This window comes from Pelecanus crispus, chromosome 8 (genome assembly GCF_030463565.1).
Source record: "Pelecanus crispus isolate bPelCri1 chromosome 8, bPelCri1.pri, whole genome shotgun sequence".
NCBI lineage: Eukaryota > Metazoa > Chordata > Aves > Pelecaniformes > Pelecanidae > Pelecanus > Pelecanus crispus.
In genome coordinates this window covers 30,014,726-30,038,918 of record NC_134650.1, presented here as the reverse complement: position 1 = coordinate 30,038,918, position 24,193 = coordinate 30,014,726, and positions in this window count along the sequence as shown.

Below are 24,193 nucleotides of genomic sequence, written 5' to 3'. Positions count from 1 at the left end.
TAAAGTAGGGCTTGCTGACGTTTACCTGTCTTTATTGCATATGTGCTTACATGCTTACACACCTATGCTTTTTAATCTGTTTTTATTTACACACACGTGTGGGTAGATATACACGTACATAAAATGGATAACACGATTACAATCTGTGACTGAAAGACGATATTTTTTCAGTTCCTGAAATAATAATGATTAATGAAAACTGTATATTCTTTCACAGTTTGCAACAAAACAATTTTTACAGCAGGGAGACATGGCTGGGGTTCTTAGAATCCATTTGTAGCCAAAGTTTGCTAGTGTTTAAAACACGTATTAAAGAATAAGGCTTTTCAGATTCCCAAATCTTAGGTCCTTTTATGGGTTTTAAATTTGGATCATAACAGTTGAGCTTGAGTGTCAGCGTGTGGAATGGTTTTCCAAAGTGTGATGAAGGTGGTCTCCCAGAGCTTTCTCAAGGTTTGCTTAAACCTGCTGCCCAACTATCAGAGTACTTGTGTTCTCTCCTCAAACCCTTCTCACCAAATGGAATTTCAGTACGCTGCTTCAGGGCTAGGAATGATCTTTAGTCACACACAGATCACAGTCCACGCTTGGCAGTATTTATTTTCTAATGAAACATAAATATGCTGTAAGAAGATGACATCTATTCCTCTGATGTCAAAGCATACACTGGCAAAATTGTAATGAAAAACATTATTCACAGGACATGCCCATTTCTGTAATTTTCTTGCTTCTGAAGATCTGTACAATAAATGAAGAACCTCCTTTGAAAAGATTTCTTGTACCACCGGCCTTCAGGTAGTACAACATGGCACAAAATACTGGACCTGGATTTCCAGATGTCCTTGTAACTCCTGTGTCTGCTCAACACTGTAGGGATGGAGGACATGGCATGGTTTGTCACCAAGAATGAGTATGTGTCGTGCTGCTTTCCTGGTGATGAAAACTCCTCTTTTTATGCGAATGATGCAACATAACCCATCTTGTCCAAAAAAGCTCTCTAAGATGGATTGTGTAGAAACTGGCCTGGTGTATCTGAAGCAGATAAAAAGGAAAAGGATAAACAGTTATAATTTTAAATAGTGGGCAACAATGGTCCTAGGAGAGAGGAAATGAGATAACTTATATCCAAGCATTTCCTTTTGAGCTCTGTATCCCTAGTTCCGTTTAGCCTAGATTTACCTCAATATGCATGGGGACACAGAAGAAGGATTTAATGGCAAATACCTGGAGCGATTAGATGGAAACTCTTAAATGCACAACATTCATGTTCCTGAAAGATTTGTTTCTACCTCCTTGGATTAATTGCAGCAATTTATGCTTAATAGAAGTGCCAACGAAATGGATGCTAAACAAAAACTTTGCAGGTATTTACCTTTCCTTTGTGAAAACAGTTGTAAACTTCAATGAATAAAACAGCCCCAGCACAAGAGTGCCACGGCCTACCTGGCCTCTGTGAGGGGCTGGATGCCACATACACATTTCAAAAAGCAGGGCAGGCATCGCAAGACAATTCAGTAATTACAAAATGCAACATAATTACAAAATAGAAGGCTGAAGAGCTACACAGAGGCATGAGACTTGCAGGCCGAGATCCGCAGTGAGCTCTTCCTCAGTAAAAAAGAAAGGCTGCGGCCCGGTAACTCCCAAGTGCTTTAATGTGGCCTGGGTGGTTGACGCGCAGCCACAGTCAGTATGGTCGCAGTTCTTTTGTTTTTGATGCCAAACTGCAGTGTCCTTGAAATCCTGCTATAGTAGGGGATCTGAGTGATCAGATCCCTCATGAGAGTGAGTTTTAACTGGGTACATTGCTACGGTAAACATAGTAATTTCCAGAAGGTGCGAATCGAGCTTTCTCTAAATGTATGTATGTTTGTTGAGCGCTGGTGAATGATTTAGAGCAACTGTCTCATTTCCAAGCTTAAGAATTGAATCAACAGAGTTATTAGGTACTCACTAGATAATTGTCAAGGTTCCTGTTGCTGTTCTGCTATTTCATGTATTTACTTTTTGCTTTTAAACATACATGAACAAGAAGATATACAAACATGTGACTCCACTTGTGGTCTTTGTGTAACTATATAGTGAGCATTCACATGCTACTGAACTAAGTAATGTACTCAACCTGTGATTACACCCAAATATCCCAGCTGTGGTAACAGTCCCGTTGTACCACGTTGCATGCGTATATTCACATATGCTTAAATTCTAGCTTAAGATACAATGAGAAGCTGTAATTGTGGGCAAGGGGAAAGGAAAAGACAAGGTTGCTTTACTGTTTTCAGCAATATAGCCCATCCACAAATCCCTACAAACACATGTATGGATTGTAAGTATGGGCAGCACTGCAGAGCAGAAACCTCTCCTCAAATTGGAAGAGTGCCATGGAGGAAAAGCTGGAACATGGCAAGGCTCCAGGAAATATCAGAGAAAAAGTTTGTTCAGCCTTATCTTGCCATCCTTAGTCCTAACACTGGCAGTTTATGCGCTCAAATTAAGGCATTTGTCTGGGTCTGTGCTTTTAAAGCCTGAATCATCAAGTGCTGAACAAGCCACTGATAGCTGGTTTATAGCTGTTTTCTGCTCCCCTTCTCCAGCTCGCCTGCAGCACTGCACTTGTTCCACTGTCCTCAAATGAACGGCATTTCCCCAAACGAATCTGGAAACTAGACCTTTGTCTTTATTTCTCTTTCAAATTCTCAGCTTGTTTCAGCTGTGATAAAAGCTGGTTCCCAAACCAAGTAAGTACCATTAGATAGCAGCAACATTGACAAAGTGCCTCATTTGAAAACATCGAAGCATTCATGGTTCCATGCAGCAAAACAAAATCCTGAATTTCTTTAGCTATTGCTTTCATTGAACTATGTACCATGTAATATTGATGTTGCTTGTTACCCAGTTTCTTAATGTAGGAGCATTTGACATACATTTTTTAATACTAAATGTGCTTATATGTTCATTTGATTCTTAATATATTTAATTTAATGGTTTGCAAAATAAGGAGGATAGAAAGTATTAATTTTTCTTTTTAAATGTACTCTTACGTAGAGGCCAGGCAAGATTTCAAACAAAGCTTGCTATGCTAATAGCATAAGTCCAGGCACTTTACATGCGCCAGAAAAAGAGCATCTGTAAATGTTGTTACAGGGAGATAGATGTACCATGAAGTTTCAAAGGCCTGGAGAGGCATGTGGAAACTGCCTCTGATACTACAGTTGACAAATTAACAGTTTCTGGTATGAGACTGCTCCCCCCCCCCCCCCCCAAAAAAAAAAAGAAAAAAAGTCTGGCCACAGGGATTTTGGACATGTGGAAAAAGTAGAGTTAAAGAGCTGATAATACAAGTCATTGTAATAACAGTTCCAAGACCCAATTTAAAAGGCCACGTCCCCCTTAAATGGCTTGAAATGTGATACCTTTCATAAATATAGTGGGAAAGAAGCAACTCTCCTCATCCCTGCCTTTGATGACTATGTGGAATATTCCTTAGGGAAATTAGTCCAGTGAGGCTGGTTTCCAGGTTGGTGCTATAGGCCAGATATATCTGGTATATTGACATCTTTTTCATGGTCTTTTCTTCATTGATCATAAACCAAATGTTAGCACCTTTATATCTATCCTTCCTACAGAGAGCTACAGCTTTGCTATGGTATCTTGTTTAGGCATGGTAGTAGCTGCCCAAGTGTCACAATTTGCCTATTCCTTCAAATTATACACACTCTACTCGGAAACCATTCTTTTCTTTTTCTTTTTTTTTTTTTTTTCTTTTTTGACAGGGGATTTATTAAATAAAAATGAGGATAGTCGTATTGTTATCTGAGAAGATCAGATGTGTCATGTAAGCTGTAGAATCGGGCACCTGCATCCATCAAATATTTAAGGCAACATCTTAGGATAAAATGTAGCACAATTTTTTAATTTTAAAATCCCTTCCTACAGTACAAAACCCATCCTCATAGGTATTTAGTTTATAAAGGAAAGAAGACTTAAAATTACTTCAAACTTCAGTAGATTTCTTACCTTTATAGATACTTTTTTCAACACTACTCAACCACTCTCTGTATTCCTTGAATTTTTTAGAGCCAACAATTTTGTACGTGGATAAAGTACTAAACAAGTGTCATTATAGTGTTATACATTGTGCTCTACAGAAGCATAAATTCAGAATTAACATCATACTAAAGAGAAGTGGAATGCATTTTAATAAATGTGCCCAGTGACTTTAGCATCTAGTAGCCAGACAGAAACAAAACACATGCCCATTACAAGATGTTGTGAACCTTTCTATCAAAAGTAATAAATGAAGTTGTTTGCTAATGTGGTTGTCTTACATTTTTACTCAGAAGTCTGCAAAACAGATTAGACTGAGGAGAAAATTATTCAATAGTCCTGTTCAATAATGTCTATCTACTAATTGCAGCCAGTTAGGAAGAAGTAAAAGATCCAGCTCTGTTTCATCTGATTTTGTAGAAGAAGCAAAAGTGGTGCATGATTTTGATATAGAAGGACATCTGTAAATGACGAGAGGTTTACTGAAGTATTTCATTTCAGTAGCAGTAAAAAGAACCTACTGCTCAAATCATTAACTGGCTAAAAAGCTAGCATTCTTTTCAAAGACTTTACAAGTTTACATTAAGCATGCTTTCAGTTGTCAGGCTCCTGTTGTGACATATTGTTTGAGTCAGACTTCATCAATCTACAAAGCATTACTTGAGGTCTGATGGCATGTGCGTACACCCAATATACTATGTACAAATGGAAGTGATACAGGATTCTGTAATTGCTACATTTCTTTTTAACCCATAAATATTTGGTGCGTTAAATTTCTGCCCCGAATTTTTCAGAAAGCAATTAGTTGGTTGCTTTATCTGCACAAAGTAGATAAAATATCACGGTATTGATGATTTTTCATGTGCAGATGTTTTGCTTTTAGCACATCTGTATGCAATAAATCTATTTTCTGTGTAGGGATGGTATTTTATTATGTGATTTAATATGGAGTCTTGAATAAATAATTTAAATTGAAATTCTTTCTTTGGGAGCACACCAGAATTATTTGCAATAGCTGAGCATACCGCATGTATCCCTTTTTGCACATAAATACATTAGCCAATTGCTTTAAAAAAGCAACAGCTTTACTAATATTACTTTATGCATAAATGGATAAATGTAAAAAATCATCTTATGTGTAGTCTGTCTGGATTTTAGTTGCTTCTTATGTTTCTCTTTTTGCTGATGTGCTAGTCTAGCAAGTTGGGTTTGCAGCTAGATTACGGCGTTGGCTGTAAGGAATAGAAATGAGGGTGCATGGAGGGAAGAGTGGGAATGTTGGCTTCCTTCTGTCCGTCTTGTTTTCTCTCAGTTATCTGTGAGCCAGGGCAGGGGTGGGGCAAGGCAAATGCAAAGCAAAACCTCCTATATTATAAAATCTATGTAAGTTAGTCTCTAAGGACAAATTTTGTACAGTTGCCTATACGTGGATTTCTGTAGAGTGGAGTGAGCGGTGTACAGGCAGAACATTGGATTAGTGAGGAAAGTGGTTAATCCACAACCTGATAGTTCACCCATGAGTAACTGAGAATGGGTTTTGATTAGTTCTTCACTGTAATTGTAAGTACCAAATACAGTGAGATTAAATCATTAGGCTGATGTAAGAGGCGAAGGATGTGGTGGCAATGTGGTTCCTGAGGCAGCACAGAAAGACACTGTGCCCCGTTCTCCTGTAGGGTCTCACTTCACAGAAGGTCTGGGAGAATGTAACTGCTGCAACCTTTTCGGTTCAGCTCCCAGAGCCATTACCCAAATGATGCTAAAGCGGCCGCACAAGGGGCCTTCCTCAGCAGCAAAATCACAGGGCCTGTTATCTAATTCTCCACATTGAAAAGAGAACCACTCTGTCTGGTGAGAGAATCTGGCTGTAATGATGGATCCACGTGAAAGAAAGAAGATACCCTCTCCTCTGCCAGTCCTTGCAGTTCTGTCCACGAGAAAGCAGGATAGGCAAGCAGCAAGTATTTTCCTTTCTTCAGTGATTTTTTTTTTTTTGCATTTTAAATAGCTAAATGGACAATGTGGCTTTTTTGTGATATCTATGGTCAGTGGATAACAAATTGTTTCCTGAGCACATGACCATACAGCAGGTAGCTACATGACTGTTGTGTGGGGTTTTTTTGTTTCGTTGGTTTTTTTTGTAGTCAGCTGCCAAATCTCAGCAGCCAACTAGTTAACATTATTACCAAACAGAGCACTTTTGTATGAATATGGGTAGTTCGGAGACTTTGGCACTTGTTTCTCCCATTGGGCCATCCAAATTTGAGGATTATTGGGCAATAGTGCAAAGGTTTTCTATACTTTATCTGTTTGCCTGTGAGGGGTCATTGTTGGCTGTCTACATATATAAATATATTTATGTATATAAACAAGTCTATTCAGAGCTGTTTGTTTGCTGGGAGTTTATTTCTGCTGATATTGGGGGTCAGGTGTTTTCTGAAATATTTTATTGTATAATAGTGTCTGTGTCCTTGTGCAACCATATTGAGCGTATATTATATATTGCAAATACCTATTTCTAGACACTATTCCAATTTTTCGAGTAATGTCCTAAATCCTTGTAAACTGATCTCTGGTAATGTATTCAGTAGTAACCCTAGGCATTGAAAGTTTGTTGTTGGTTGGTTGGTTTTAAATTGTTGGTTTAAAACAGAAACATGTGCCACTTTCCAAGCGTATGGTGTTACCTAGTGATATCAAGATGACCATTCTGGCTTTTATTCTGTATGGTATGAGTCTGTGTAGTTGTGTGTATATTCTGCCTACCCTGAGAGGTGTTGTCTGTGAATCTGACTGCTTCCTCAGCTGAGCCACAATAAAAAGCAAGTGATATTTTTGGTCATGGCTGAGTGATTCTGTGCTATGGTCAGTGCAGCATGTCCCAGGGCCAGAGCACAGAAACCACCAGTACTGGTTGTATGGTTGGGGTTTTGTAGGTTTGCAGTTTTTTGGTGGTGGGTTGTTTTTTTTTTTTCTCTCCAGTCTTTGCCCCCATGACCAGTCTGGGACTGGGCAATAGAAGCCAGACTGGGCAATAGAAACTGGGAACCCAGGGGTTAGGAACCTTCCTGTGTTATGCAGCAGGAGTAATGTGTGGCTTGGCACCAGTGAGGTCTCCTGGCTTGTGATCCCAGATGTAGAAGGAAACTTCGTTGGGTTTGCAGGACATTGTATTTGCTAATATCAAGTGCAAGAGAAGCTTTAAACTGTTTTAAGAGAGATATAATGGTCTAGTAGGTAAGGAGCAAGGTAAGTCAGCGTTCTTGGTTTCTATCTGTGGCTCTGCCAGCTGCTTGCTGTGTGACCTTGGGTGACTTACTCTCTCCGTGTCTCAGTTTACGCATTAGTGAAATGAGAGTAATGATACTTACCTATCTCACTGGGGCTTTTTGAGGCTTAATTAACTGATGTTTGTAAATCACTTTGCGATCCTCTAGTGAAAGTTGTTAGACAACTGCCAAGTATTTATCCTCTCTGTTTTTTTTTTTTCCTCCTGCTAGTCTGCACTCATCCATCTAATATCTAAAAGCATGCTCACAGCTAGCAACAGCTACTAGCCAAATTGCTCTTAACAGGAGATGTATGGAAGCTTTTACAAAATTACTTTTGCAAATTACCATGCTTTTTGAAGTACCATGTGCAGGGATGCAACAAAACAGTGCAGACAAGCATCTGTGCTACTCACTGAACTGACTGTGGTGATTTCTCATGTAATGTCTTTCAACAGATCCAAATGTGTAGGGCTGTTTTGAATTTCAAATACACCATTTTAATTGATTTGCCTTCGGAAAATTCTTTGGGGCTCCTAAATTTTTTTCATATGTTTTTGATTTCAGGTAGACTTGTCAGTAATTGGGATGTATGTCTCTCAGATTGGGGCAGCAGATGAGCATGCAGATTTATTACCATTACTTATTTTGCAGTTTCCTCTCAATCTGGGAGGAGCTTACAGACTGTGTCCTGCAAGATGTTTAGGTTGGGCAGACCCTTTAGGTGTTATAAGGTCTTGTGGAAGTACAAGACTGCATCCTTATTAGTACAGTATCATCATAAATTCAAATCCTCATTTGCTTTGCCAGTGTAAAGTAACTGCATTCTGTCCTGGGTAACGCAACTGAAAATGCAAACTTGAGGAAATACAACCCATCCCTACTCAAAATTGCCTTTTCGGCAGCCAGAAGCATTTCCTCACCGCTGCTCCGAGTGGGCTGCACTGTGCCTGGAGACCTAGCAGAGCACAGGTCTGAGTGCAAGGGCAAGAGGTTATCACTGGATGTGAGAAACTACTGCTCAAAGTGGTGGAACTGGGCATCAGAAAGTGCATCTGAGGAGCCTTCAAGGAATTTGAATATTAGATGTTGCAATAAGATGGGAAGTCATCCAATTTAAACATAAACTAAAATTCTCAGCCTTTGTATTTCTTGTAGACATCAGTGCCAGTGTTAAGGGAGGGTATAATTTTTGCCTCCAGAAATACTGTGCCTGCTTAGCAAAAGAAAGTGTGTATGTTGCTGCGTTATGTTGATAACGTATGTTCTCATATGGAAGTATAAGGACAGGCTCTGACAGGAATGAAGAGGAAGAATCCTGCTCTGCCCTTGCACCACATGGCCTGGGGAAGCCTGTAAGCCAGGCTTTCGCTCCTCTGGTCCCCTTCCTGTGCTCCTCCTTTTGCCCTAGCCCACTTCATGCTCCTGGTATGACTCTCCATTTCTTCTTTAGCTCATGAGGTCTTGTTGTGGAGCCAGGCCTTGGAGAGGACTTGGACCGCGGTATCTAAGCTGTGAGCAGTGCCTGTGTGTTCATTAAGGGAGGGCAGGAAGAGTACAGAGCTCCTGATACACCAGTCGTACCAGTAAAAACATATGCCTACCAGTGAGTGTAAAACAGAAAGGAGATGTCCCGAGGCCAGCCGTAACACCATATAGCATCTTTATGCCTGTTTAGCTCAGCATGTACTAGTATGAGGGGGGAAAGCTCAATGACACTGAAATAGGAAAACCTGTAAAAATGGAAGAAAAACCCCATCCCCAAAGCTCTGAGTGCAGGCCAGACCTTTACAAGCCTGCTGAACCTCTGAAAACTTCCTTTCCCAGTGGTACAGCTCATCTCCTGGGGGGTTTCTTTTTCAGTAGCTACAGCTGGAGGAAATGGGAATGTGCTAACGGTTTTATTCCTCACTGGAATTAAATGTAGAGATATTGATATTTCCTGTTAGAAATAAGTTTAGAGAAATAAGATCAACACAACATTCCCAAAATGAATGGGACTGCTCAGTTACCCCAGCTTTAAGCTGGTTCTTGGCTTTCCTGCGGCTGCAGGAAGCCCCTAGTTCATGGCTGCCTTGGGGGCATGTTTCTCCTGAATTTGAAGCAGCTGAGGGCTGAACACACTGACAGATATCCTTGAGGCCTGTGTATTGCACATGGCATTGAGCAAGAGCACAAAATTTCACGTTGCCTATTCTGTCCAAGGCCTCCCTGCCTGCTGTGCCATACAGATGGTATTGCTGTCCTGGATCAGGGATGTCCTTGGTGCCAGGCCCCAGAGCACACCACATGGCCTGTGGTGGACCTGGAAAGTTTGGGGTCCTCCTATTTTAAAATCTATATGCTTCCACAGAACATTTATTTTTCTAGCAGTTGGTGTTTTCTCATGAAAGACATCTCATTGGAAAAGTCTCGGTCAGCGGTAGCACAGGGGCCCATCACTCCACCATTTCTGTCTTGTGTTTCAGGAGCATCTCTGCACTTATCAGCTGAAAATCAGCTTTAATTTCTAGCAGCATTAAAGATGCTCATTACAGCCAATGTGTAGGAAGGAATGCAGAGAAGCCTAGTAGGGGACTACTGCTGTTTGTATTCATTATTTAGCACTAGGTAAAATAGCAGTTCTGGTTACAATATGGAAGTGTAAGTTGCCTTTGTTATTATTACAGGTGAATATAGTGAGTGTGAGAATTAAAACAATCTGACTTTACTCAAAACTGTATCAAATTCAAGGGTCAGTGGAGTTCTTGCAAATGACAGCTATTATCTAATACTGTATATGCTATCCTGGGCTTTCCTTCATGCTAATCTTTCCGTTTGCTCACTTTTCTTTTGTATTGTTGTTTGAAGCTTCCTCCCCTTCTTGCATCAAATCCCCTTTACGCAGGAATGCATTCATAGATCTGCATCTTGCTGTTGCCTGAGTGTGCCAGCGGAGCCCCTTTCACGTGGATCCCTTCAGAAAACCCAATCATCACTGATCACCAGCTGGTGACATCACCACTGTTGATGTTACCAAAGCATGTAGGGTGTCAGTATGTTTCACATTTCAGGTCCCAGTATGTTTGCTGTGGTGGCAAAATGCTTGTTTGTTTTTTTTTTTTTTAACCTGAATTGTTTCAGTGATGCAGCTTTGGTCTCAGCACCATGTATGGATCGGTTTTGCAAACGAGCTGGTGCCCAGGGTGGGAGTAATCAGCTCAGGGGTGATGGAAATTCCTTAAGTTGGCTTTGCTGCTGCTGGAAATCCATTTTGCAATTACTCTCTCAGAAAACTGTACACAGAATTAAGTACTGCTATGGACAACTGAGCTGTCAGAAGCTTTTTTCTTTTATTTTATTTTTAAACTACTGCTGATATTGCAGTGGATAGACTGGAGACTGGAACATGCACAGCAGGCCTAGTGGATGGATTAATTACCCAGTGGATGGATTAATTTTGAGTACCTCTAGAGTTTGGGGAATATCTTCCAGTGACTGTAAACAACAACAGGAAGAGCTCAAAAGCCACCCAGATAATACAACACAGTAAGAATGCTATTATCTGTCATGTATTAATACTCCTGCCACTGTTGGTTGCACCGAAATACAGTTTAAGTTGGAAAAGTTCCCCAGCAAGTCTAGAGCAGGTAAATCATGTGCAACATTTTAATTTTCCGATGCTAAACAAATGGCCTTCAGATGAGTGAACAGAAATGTAAATAGCAATCTGGTAACAATTCGGTGATTGATTTTTAACTTTGACTCTAAGCATGCACTTTTGGAAATGTATACGTTATGGTTTTTATGAAAGTCTTTTATGGTAGGTGCAGTTTATTGGCCTTCTTAATGATGGCTGGTTTCACCGCAGAGAAGAAACAAAAGAAAAACAGACTTGAGCTGCTCTGGAAAATAACTGGAAGGTAGGAACAGACAAGAGAAATAAAAAGTCCTCAGATCCTAAATAAATGATAATGCATGCATTACTGAACTATTCCTTCCATTTAGAAAGTGACAGAATACAAAACATTCAGAACAAGCCCTCCAAAGCTGAGCACGTATATTCAAAGCTCAGACTGTGCAAAGTAATGGGGGAAACACACCCATGTTTCCTACCCTGTTTTATAGGTAGTTCTGCTGGTTTCAGTTGCTTTAGTTGTCTGATTTGTACTAACTGCTTGTCATGTGGCCCAGTGTGCAGAGTATACCCTAAGTTTATTTTTCCTCTCTATTATTTCTTCAGTAATAGCCTTGTTACATACTGCTTGTGTCACTATTAGTCATATTTTGTAGATGATGTTTTGTTTGTTTTTTTAGTTGGTGGGAAGATGGTAATGAAGAATGCTTGGGATAGGACTTTAGACTGAAAATAAGGGTTCACTTCATGGTCCATCCATGTCAATGGAGAACTCCCGACCAACTGATTAGCCATTTCCTGGTAAAAAGATATGGGATTGACTGTCCTCAGGAGATGCTCATGTCCTGTGTTGGACCTGGACCTTTGTGCATCCAAGTGAAATTTCCGTAATTCACAAAGAGAAATGCTTTGTGTGTGCATGTGAGTTTGCACACACAGTGGTATTAAATACCATACAAAACTTTCCACAAAGAGATCTCAAAAAGGGCATCCCAAAGTATCCTGTGTTATGGCAATGTTTCACATCAGATTTGATAGTCAGGAGAAACCTCTGAGGGAAGAGCAGGAATAAGAGTATTCAGTGAATTAGGCTTAGACATAGATAGACCATGGACAATTACACAAATAAAAGAGCCCCTCTCTTGAGATTTCTTTCTTGTCCCCCAGTATTTCTGCATCTTGATACTCTTTGCTCACAGAAAAGTCGTGACGGGGTCTGAGCTCATGAACCTACCTGCAGGACTGAAGCCCAACCTTGGCTAGCGCCAGCCAGGTACTCAGCAAATATCTGTTGTTGTCGTATCTGGCCCAGTATCTCGTTATAACATACTAAAAATAAACACTCTGTGAGAAATGAAACAGCATTTTTATCTGTTGAAATTTATGAAGCAAATTGTGTGTGTGTGTGTGCGCGCGCACATGCACGTTTCCCCAAAGAGCGCTGCTTGAATGACTGTTTACAAAGTTGGATAGCTATTGGGAATTCATTTGGAAATAGGCTCAAAATACAATTAGCTTGCTGTGCAAAAACCATCATAATAGCTTTGATGCTTCCTCATTGACAGAGATTGCATGGGTAGCAGTGGAATTATAAAATAAATCTACAAGCCAACTATGAGTGTTTGTTTAAAAGAGGACATTCGGCTACAGTTCCAAAATCAGTTGCAGTATATACCACTGAAGTACTTGGGCTATAATTAGTGGGGTCCTAAATGAGATAAGCATGGCAATTTAATTATCAGATAACTTTAACATATGCTTAAAAGGATTCCAACTTGATAAGAATTGTGATAATGTTTTCTACTCAGTGAAAATATCAACACCTAAATATTTAATACAGTCACAGGAAATTTAAACGAAGTAAATTTTCAGAGAAAAATAAGGCAAAGCACTTCCCACAGCAATGTGGTTGCGACAGGGTTTCCTTTGAATTTTTGATGAGTATTTGTTCTTCTGAGGGTTACATAAGTGATATCACAAAATTCTAAGCCCTCTTTTTCACTTCCTCCGTGGTACAACTAAAGGCACATTTAGCTTGCAAGTTAATTCAGAAACGTGCCTGATAGCTCTACTGAACAAAACTGTGCTGCAACTTTGTGATGTGAACTAATCTGTGAGCTGAGAATCCTCTATTCATTTTGCTCATGAAATCCAGCCGTACTTGATATAAGAATGCAGAGAAGAAAGACAAATGGTTTATCCTCTAAGCCACCCAGCATCCTGTTCTTGATATTTCAGTAACATATGCTAACATATGCTTTCTTCAAGAACTTCAAAAACATGCTTTTAGCAGCAATGAAAATAGTACCATACATCGAATTCAACTTTAAACCTCATAGTTTACCTCTAATACCATTACCTCATGTATAGAAGAAAATGTAAATCTAAAATATGCTGGTGATTATAACCTTTCTTCCTGACAGACACTGCAATATAAATGCACATAAATTGAATTTCTTCTTTAAAGAAATTTGAATACCTTTGGAGCATTTTAGCAAATCATCTCCAGCCCTTATGGCACAACTTCAATGGACTGTGGAAAAGTGCTCTCCCTATGGCATGACTCCTGCAATAGAAGGACATAGCAAGGCAGAGACATGCCAAGAAAAATAGAATGTACTCCATTGATATTCAAAATTTATTTTATTAAACTTGCACAAAAGACTGGAAGCCGGTTTTATTAGAAAAGGCATTCAAATATTAACTCTATGAGTGCTGTTTGCATTGCTTGTCTGGAAAAAATAGCAATCAAAGATATACAGTTTGAACAGTTTGACTTTGCTCCCTAGGATAGTTATTTGATTCCTTGTGTTAACCATTAAATCAGAAACCATGAGAGTGGGTAAGTGGTGAGGAGGAGATCCTGATGCATCAGGTGAGAATTCTCCAGAGGGATTCTCCTTTGGGAGAGAAACTAATGTATTTGAGCAATCTTGTGCTAATTAGTAAATATGTCAATTGGTGGATAACAGCCATATTTCAGAATTCCATTTTTAAGGGAACATGTGGCAATGTTCCTGAATATCATCAGCTGTCAGTGTTTATCTTAGAATAGGGATGGGAAATGAAGATGCCAAAAAAAGTATTTTTCAGAGTGGCAAATACTAATATTTCCATAATATGTTGGAAGGATAAACTAACTGAAGTTTCATAAGTGTTTGGTTGGGTGGAGAATGGCCAAGTTTGCTATAAATTGGTTGGATCACTTTCCTGTTAATCAAAACAAGGTAGGTGTTTACTTTAGCAAGGTGAGATGCTTCAGTGTATTAGACTTTTACCTCCATCTGCATAGTGCAATGTATATAACTTATGGTAATCTTGGGGATTGAAAGAACTGCTCATTGATGTAGACTTGCCACATGATATTTTTAAATGATCTACTGCCAGGTAAATTCATGGGTTAAGAAAGTTACCTCAGTGGTGAAATATTGCCCTTAGCCTTTGGCTCCACATATGGTACAGACTCTCCAACTTCAGAACTTTAGAAATTGGTAAACGCTGTAACTTGTCAATAAATATGATATGTGTGTGTATGTGTCAACGCTGCCCCAGTCTGCCATTACAGTTAATGGTCTGGATGTGTTTTTATTCCTACTATAACCACCTATTTTCAGAACGTTATAATTTATGCATAAATATTTCCTCATGACAAAGATCTGGGATGTGACCAGATGTGTATAAACCAAAAAACTTTTTTTAAAAATAAAACCTGTTTCAACACGAAGTTTACAAGTAGAAGGTGTTATTAATATTCTGAAGAAGTAACTTTTCATAGAAAAGTTATGAATAAGGACTTGATTTATTCATTTTTCTGAGTGACAATGCATAGGCATCTGAGATGTATATGAAGCAGGGCTATGGCACTGGACAACCCCAGCGCTCCTCTAGAGTCCTGTTCCATTTGAGCAGGATCTAATTTTTCATTATAAAATATGTCACCATCCCCTCCATTTCGCCATTCTAGTTAGATGAGGGAGTGGGTAAAAGTTTCAAAGCTTCTCAGTGGCTTAGGGCCAGATGAGAGTTAAGACTCTAAATGGCTTTTAAAATCTGTCCTTTAGACTCATTCTCAATAAAGCAATGAAGGCACTTAAGAGTCTGAGTCTCATTGAGAGTCACTGGGATTTAGAATTCTGTACACCAGAATTAAGGTGTCTAAAGATTGAAATAATCACTTTAATTGTTTTTTGAATGTACGTAGATGTTTTCCTGCTCTTTCAGACACCTGACTGGGAATCTGACCCTGAGACACATCTGAATGTCCTGTGCTCAAAATATGAGCTGTTACCATGCCAAGTCAGCTGGAGCGATGCATTTGTCTATGCTAGCAATTTAAAGTAAAACTTGTTTGAGTATTTGATGTGTCTATTTAAATCTAAATTAGTTCCCCATCCTAACTATAGCAAAGATGGGAGATCAGCACAAACACTTCAAGCCAATGCTCTGCTTCAGTTGCTGCAAGAAAATTGCTGGTGGAGACACAGCAGTAGTGCTGCTATAATTGTGGGCCTTGAATACAGGCAGGGAAACCCACTGCAATACATGAAGCCATGGAATCGTTGTATCATCCTACATTGGCCAGGAGAGCAGGGATCAGGGGCACAGCACAGCTAGCCAGGAGTGCTTGTGGAAAGAAAGTCATAGTGTTTGGAAATATAGACTAGAAACTGTTTGATGAAATGGCTACTTTTGTTCTTCTGACTTGTATTAAAAACATAGAATAACCTAGAATATTGTATAATACAGGGCTGGCAACTTTCTTGATTTTATCATGACTCTCATTTATGTAGGTCTATGTCCCCGATTCAAAGGATGACATGTCCTTTAATTAGTAAATGTACAGCCCATACAAAGGCCAGGAAAAGCTTGATAATGTTGAAGTAGATAGCTTAAAAAAAATTGAAAGAACATAAAATGATCTCTAAACTTGTAATCTTTAGGTCCCATGATTTTTTTAAGCAAGATACTAATTTTGGGGCCCAGGTCATAACATGTGAATGTTTGGAGCTGGTGATAATGTAAAGAATGATAAAGTCATTTGAGCATCTGCCTGTCAGTTCTCGCATTTGAAAGGTAATTCTTCCTTGAAGAATACTTGTTCCCTTCCAGTATTGATGTATTGATTAGACTGCTGTGTCTTTGGCAGCTAATTGTTTCTTTTGGAAATCTGAAATATGTTTTAAAAATAAATACATAATCTCCCCTTTCCCCAGCCCCTGTAAAGATGGTCATCTGGAGATAATCTTTAATCACAACTCTAGGCTCTGAAACTGGGGTTTGCAATAGAAATGCCAACAAAATTTTAACCATGCCATAATACAATAGTTACATAAATATAGTACACAATGTACTTAATATGCTAATCTCTGAAAATCAGGAAGCAAAATCTCACTGGAGCAGAACTCAGCTGTGGCCTAACAGCCTTTTGCTTGCAGAAAAAAAGAGAATGAGTTGCAAAGCCTGTAAGTGTGAGCTGCTTCTTCTGGTTAGCCCTGGCATTTCTGGGAGAATGAACAGCACTTCTTAATTTTCACTTCAACCACTAGCTGCTTTTTTTTTTATGGTATGTCCTGCCAGTTAGGCTTGATTCTGCCATGTTTTTGATGATTTATTTTTGTTTGACAATAATGTAAAATACAAACCATCTGATGCTAGGTTTTAGCTCCATTAGCTGGGAACCACAAACCTATGCCATGTCACTTTTTCTTTTTATAGTGCTGTTTCAAACTTACTGGCATAATTGATCTATCTTTTTCCTTGTCTGGATTAAATGATGTTTTTGGCCAGAGTTTCATACCAGGATGCCAAATTTTCTTACTCTTATGACTCCCATCTCCGTGTTGCACAGGACTAACTGCATAATATTCAAATGCCTCATTTGTAAACACACAATTATGTACACAAAACGTGCTTCTTAATGTTTCCCCAATTTGGCTCTGCTGTTACACTGGTGATGGCTGCTGGCGTGCAGACCAACTAATTTGCGCCATGCCAGCACTCTGAAAGCTGAATTAAATTGAGCCTGGATAATGTACAAATACTGCAACCTAATGTTTTTAAAAAGTCAGTCCCTAAAGAGCACACATACAGATGGGTTTCTGTTAAATACATGTATCTTTGCACGCACCTCTCGTGCCAATATATGGATTTTAGCAAGGATCCAGTTAACAGAGATGTTGGCACATTATTCCTGAAGTGGTTCTTCCATTATGTAATGGAGCTCCCTAGACATAACCAAAAGAGCCCTCCTCAAACTTGTTGGACGAAGGGATCGCAGCCAGCCCTTGCTCTCTCCTGTAGGCTGCTGTGTAGAGGGAAAAGGAGGAACAGCCTGGTCTATGCAGTGGACCCGTGTCCTGCCCATGGAGTCATACCATGAGATGGAACCACAGAAAGACGCTTTGCAGGATCCAGGGTGCACACTGGCTGCTCAGCCCCGGCCAGCCCAGGGGCCAGGGCAGGCTGGGGGAGCCAGGGGCCATGCGCGAGACTGCAGAGGCTCTATAAAGGCAGGTTTGGCAACCTGCACCTTTTGGCTGCAGTAGTCAATTTGTTTATCATTGGAGGTAAAGAGGCAATTTCAGCAGCTGTGAAAATGGTATTTTTCACCTTGACACAGTGGTTTCTCATTTCTAGCTTAGCAAAGTGTGATAGATCCTTTTTTGAAAGACAGTAACGCATTTTACCCTATGTGAACCTTAATATACGTGTCCCATCAGCCACATGCAATAGCCATTTCACACTCCAGAGTGTGAAGCATTAATAAGTCGCAGTGGGTCAGTAAGAGTTTCTTGTGTAAGCAAAGTGTCCTCAACCCACCAGAAGAGGTCATGCAACAGAAAACACTTTTAATCTTTTTTGAAATAATTTTGTCACTAAGTTTCTGTTGTTTAACACATCCAGGTGTTTCAGTCTGGCTCCCTTCAAAACATAGAGGAAATATAGAGGGAAGCTCTGTCTTTCCAGCTGTCTCAGCCCAGGTAGCGCTCATTCATGTTTTTTGGATCCATGCACTCAAATGCTCTCTGTAGCAGTAAGAGTGGGAAGATAAAAGATCTTGGTGCACAGCAGAAAGAAACAGAATTAAATCAGACTGTGAAAAACCTTTTTCACGTTTTAAACCTTCTCTTCACATCTGTGGGCTATTCAGATGAGTTAATCACAAGCCAACTAATATTTGCTGCTGTGGAAACTAATAGGATGGATAAAAGATCTGGAGGGGATATAGAATGAAGTAGATATGATTATTTTAAACTTGCCAGGTTTCTGAAGAGAGTTTTTAGCAGGGGAGGCATTGGAGCCAGTTGCCATTGCTGCGTGCTCGGGGCAGGAGGAGGGCCACTGCTGTTTCTTTGTGGAGAACCTGGTGAGCTGGTTCAGTTTATGCAGGGCTGCAGGTTTTGGCTAATTCACAAAGCAAAAAGTAAAATCAAAAGGAAATATCACTTCCTCAACTACAAGGTATTAATATCCTGTTCAATTTAATTTCTGCCTTCTGTTATTGTGAACCCTTTAATATGTAGTGTCAGCTTGGCAAGGATTTTCCAACAGTATCAAAAGAGAATTTGCCTTTGAAATATTGTCACAGGAATTGCTGCAGCTCTCAATAACATAGTCTCCCAAGAAGCAGCAATGGAGATGGCTGCTGCAAGGAGAACAAATCCCCCTTGGGTGAGGTACTGCCCCACAGTCCCCATCAGTCTGATAATAAGTTCTAAGGAGGCAAATTAATATAAGCTGGATGCTGCAAGTTCCTAGTCATGTGAATACGTAGCTCAGGTATGAAGCTGACCAACAGGAACAAGGTGAGGGGTAAGACCTGGGCTGGGCACTGGTGATTTCAGGCTGCATAACCCTCCTGTACACAAATGTGCTGAGATAACCTGGCCTTGGACAAGGAAGCACAACGGTTGCGCAAGGACACTGCTTATCCAATGCATAAATATATTTCTTTGTGCTGGGAGGTGAAGCAGTTATGGATTAGTAAACCAGAAGTGCCCTATACGAATCTCTTGCACTATTATTTAAAAGATAAATATTCTCCCTGTTCAACTGATATTGATTTTTCTGATTAAGTAAAAAGGGCATTTTCACAAAGATACTTCCTGCCTTTAAAATATCATAGATCGCATGTTAAATTGCCCATCACTTCTTTCATGAAATTATATTGTTGCTGCATGATTGCTCCTGCTCAGATGAACCACAGATGGAATTTGCCTACTTTCAGCGTGAGATAAGACAAAGTCTTACATCAGTCATAAAACCACCAAAAAGATTTATTAAACTGAGATTTGAAAATGGAACCAAATTCCCCTTTTCTGCTAGTTTTCAGATTCCGAGTTTTGGGCTGTTGCTGGTTTATTTGCAGGACACTAGAGCCTGCAGAAATTGCAGCCTTCTCAGGAATTACCCATCAGGACAAATGATAAAACATCTCAGTGCTCATTAGTATTAATTTCATGAACACTTTCTAAATTGTTCTCCCAATGTTGAAAAGTGGGACAAAAATAGAACAAGTTGAGGATAGAAATGTTGATAGTTATTTCTTTCACAAATCCATTTGGCTCAGGTATGAGATTTATCTTTGCAATCAAATCCTGGAGAAACAACTAAATCGGTGTTCCATGAAGGCCTTTTTCTTCCTACTTTAAGATATTTCCTCACAGTGGTGCTTTTTCTTTGTATTATTAAAATATTTCCTTTGGAATTATCTCAATTTCAGAGATGACCTGTGGCCTTAAGTCACTAATTATATGACTTCAGCAGTACCTTATTTCCACTGAGATGGAAATATATATATAGCAGCTGAGATGATGTACCTTTTTTTTCTTTACCAAGATGCATGGCTCAGGTATTTAGTGTTGACTGACTTCCCCTCGGTTTACCATCTGCCCTATTTAAAAAAAAAAAAAAAAAATTATTAGACAGTCTCCGTCATTGCAGTGGCCAAACCACTTTTAGTATCTGTTATTGTTTCCCTGCAATGAGTTTACAGGATGTTGCAAAATCTTATGAAGATGCAGCTTACAGAGCTCCAGTTTCATGCTGTATGTGAATAGTGTTATACAAGTCATGTGGCAGCTCAGACATGTGTTTTGAGGTTTTTGGTGTGTCACTCAAGCCCCTTGGCCCTGCGTCCTTTGTATGGCTGGATGATGAATTTTATACTGGCAGAATATGCTGTTTGTGGAAAATAGATTTTGTGTGGAGGAGCTGCCAACATATTTCCTTAGACTGACATCAAAATCCAACGAATGCTGTCAGGGAAGCCTTGTTCTAAAATGCATGCTTTTGTGCATGAGTGTTTGTGTGTATCTGTGTATGTATTCAGGGCTTTTCTAAAATTTAGTAATAATAAACTACTAGACATATGTATGTGTAACTCGGCACTCTGTCTTTGCCCCAGCTACAGCCATCACCTTGAGATCTTTTATCTCAAGCTAACGACAGTTGTGCCTTCAGCAGTCAACAGTCCCTGACAAATTTCTGGAGTTGGCCAAGAAGACACAAACCAGAACTCCTAGAAATATCCAATATTGTTCTGACTTCTGGCATTATCGTCACAAAAATTGTTCACTTGAAATTTTGTTTGGCATCTCAGAGGGCTTATGATCATATGATAGGATCAGGTTCAGTATGCTCATTCTCTCAATTTCAGAACCATCCAGTTTTCAGTCAGTTTCACATTTTAAACCTCAAAGCAAATATAAAACCTCACTGATTCTCACTTGCCATATGACTGTGCAGCAGCTTGTTTAATTGCTTTGTACCTGAACTTTCTGTAGATAAAAAAAAGAGATAGCAAGATTTGCATATAATGGAAGTGCTTCATTTTTAAGCACTTTGAGCTGAAAAATGTTATTTTAACTACTTCACCCTGCTTCAGTATTTTATCATTTGAAACTATAAATTGTAGGGGCGCTCTTATACTAGTGACTTTGGAAAGTATAAAATCAAAGCCTTCTCTATTTTCTGACTTTTGTTAGCCTAAGAGTGGGAAAGTATAACATTTAAAAATACCTACAACCTATTTTTATCTTTGGGCTGTTGAGAAAGGTTTGCTTTGCTTTTGCCCAGAGACATGGGGACATGGGAAACGGTGATGGATAGTCAGAGGGGGCAACCTGTCTCTTTTATTCCCACTGTGCTCTATAATTTGTAATCCTTATTGTGTCTGAAGCTAAATCTGAGGCATTCCAGAGCCTGTGTGCAGCAAGGTCCAGGCGACAGTGCTCTGGGCTGGGAGGCAGAAGACCTGGTGCCAGAGGTCAGGGACTGAGCAGGGAGTAGGAGCCCACAGCTCTGCACCAAGAGAGTATAAAAAGCTGCCAAAGAAGAGCAAAAGCCTCTTGCTTTCACTTTGCACTGGTAAGAATCGCTGCAAGAGGCAGCAATCAAGCCCTTCTCCTTGAGACCATGCAATCATTCCCCTGCACTGGTTCCCCACCCAGCAGCCAGGTATGGGTAATGATGTTTTTCCATGCTCGAGATCTGTGGCTGAAAATTTAAGTGACTTGTTCGTGATGTTTCTCAGCTTTTGGATCCTGCATAAATAATATATTGATAATGGTTTGTTACTTTGCTTTGGTTTCTTTTCAAGCATTGTCAACTGTTGTTCTAAAGTACATTAAAATGCAGAAGGAATATTTTGCAGTCAGGTACGGCTCTGTTAGAGAGAGGTAATGGGAAGAAACAAGCTTCAACAGATAGGCAGGCAGTCGTCTTGATCGTACATATGTTTTAACTTGTGGAAAGGCAAAAATAGTCTTCATGCCAGAGATGTCTAAAAACTCACTGAGTTGTCATCTCGATAAACTATCAGTCAGGACCTTTGTCGTTTTGTTACTGTCTCTTGTGTGGCTTTATTCACCTCTCCCTGCACTTTATTGTAGTGGAAGTGAAAAAAAGTCCTAGGTGTCTATTTTATTTTATTTTATTTCATTTTATTTTATTTCATTTCATTTCCACAGAGCCTTAATCTGTTTTACATCTGTGTGTGACTGCAAAAATGCAAGAAAGGGTGAAAATGGATCAATCCACAGTAAAGCAGTGGGAGAGCTATTTAGTACTGTTGAAATAACTCCTGTCCTATCCTGACAGATCTCAGCACTAGAGCTTCAAAACCACTAGCAATCCTATGGATTTTTTTTTTTTTTAAGTGAAGTACTAATATTCCCTCTTGGTACGTTTCTGAAATGGTACATATGTAGGTTTGCTAGAAATATTTAGCAGAAACAGCTGGACATTACAAGAAAGCTGTCTTTTATACTTAATCTTTTTATATGACCCAATTCATATTTATAGCATATTTAAAGCATATTCAGCTTTCCTCCTTCTAGCCCCCATCCCCTCGATCTTCTGCATTTTGCATTCGCGTCTAAACATACATTCAAATCAGAGGTCAGAAAAGATTAAGTGCAGAATTTTGTCAGTGCTAAGGGCCTGATTCTGCACTCCTGACTAATAGTCAGGAGTCTAATAATCAAAACTATTAAAAGACCCCCCCTGTTGCCTGAATGAAGAATCAGTCTAGCATTACTGCTCTGGGAGAAACCTTCAGGACTCCTGCACTGCCATTTTATACTCACGTTTACATAGATAAAATATGAAGACATGGGATTGCCTCATTTGTAGCCGCAAATGTGTTTGCAACAGTCTTCAAATTGCCACTTTTGCAGCATTACTGAATGCCTACTATGAATAGCCTCCTTTAGGATAAAGTTACTAGTACAACATGGCTTGGTCCAACAGAACATCGGTGAAACACCATGTTACCTCTGAGTCACTTAACTGGGCTCAGAGTAGATAAACAAATATTCCCAAAGTCACTGCTGTTATTAGATCATTGTCTGGCCAATGCATAGAGAATATGGAGACTCCTAGGAGGATTTTTTTTTTCCCCTTATTCTGTGTTTCAATCTATGCGGCTGAACAGTTGATTTTAGTCTTGGACTGAACTGAGCATTTCAATAACTTGTATTTTAATCAAAATCAGACGTGTATGTATGTGTATTTTCCTGCAACCAGCCCAGAAGACTTTTCTTTAGGGTATTTTGAAATTGTTACACTTAACAGGTGATGTGGTGCCTTCTGACATTCTGAGACAATATTTATCTTCATTACAGCAAAATTATGTCATCATTGCTGTGCTCTAAACAGTATAAACTAATCAAGTAATAGGTTGCTACAGAAAAGCTGTTAGGAGTATCAAGACTGTAAGGATAATGAATGTCCATATCTTGTTGAAGAAAATGCGTACGGTAAAAACTAATTCTGTCTCACCCTCCTTTGTAAGAATTCACATTCTCCCTCAGTCCCTGAAGTTACTGTTTTCTTCTGAAGAATAGGCTGCTGAAAGTTGCTCATCCAAGCCTAAGCACTTAAAATTTGGTATATGCTTGTGTATGAAAATTGTGTCACTGTCTTCTGTGATGACCATAGCCATACGTGTGTGACGTAATGAGACAAAGTGAATTGCCTTTTGCTAAGCAGCCTTTTCAAATGGGGCTGATCTAACCCCATCAAGTCAAGGAATCAGCATCTAGGGTTATCATTCCCCTTTCACTATGATGCAGAAAGTCTTGGGCTTTCTGAAGGGGAAGGCACACTGCCCAGCTGGTTGGGACTCACCAGTCACAAGGCTGCAGCTTAATTAACGAGTCTCTAGTCCAAATCAGCCTGAAGAGCACATTAGTATGATACACTTGCTCTCTTTTGCTTCTCTGGGTTAGAAGATTAAAGTGTATTTTCCTGGTGAGTGTGTTACATAGCCGAGGTTACAACAATCCAACCTGAAAAAACTGAAGACATGAATGTGGCATTGTTATCCCAGCAGGAGAATCAGAAGTGCGGTGATTGCTTCTGCTCTGGTGCTCAGTACCAAAGATGGATTCAGTAAGACCCAAAAGCAGCATCATATTTTAACTGGCCTGGAGAAACAGCCCTGCAAATGAAGGTGAGCCGGCGTACTGCTTCATTCTTCCAGTGTTTTCTCCTTTCAGCCAGTATTGGCTTGTCAGGCTGTGTTTTAAGCCAGCTGTTCTTCATCCAGATTCCAGTCTCCCTCATGCACTGAGAGGTCTGGAAGACAGTGCTGGCTGTGCAGGATGAAAAGGATATGTCTTGGCATATTGCTGGGCTATTAGTCCGTATCACTGCACAGTGATCCCTAGAGATGGCAAATGATAAATAGACTGGACAGTAGTTAGCAAGTTAGAGCAAACTGGGACTAGCCTGTAGCTAGGGAGGTCATTGGCACTGA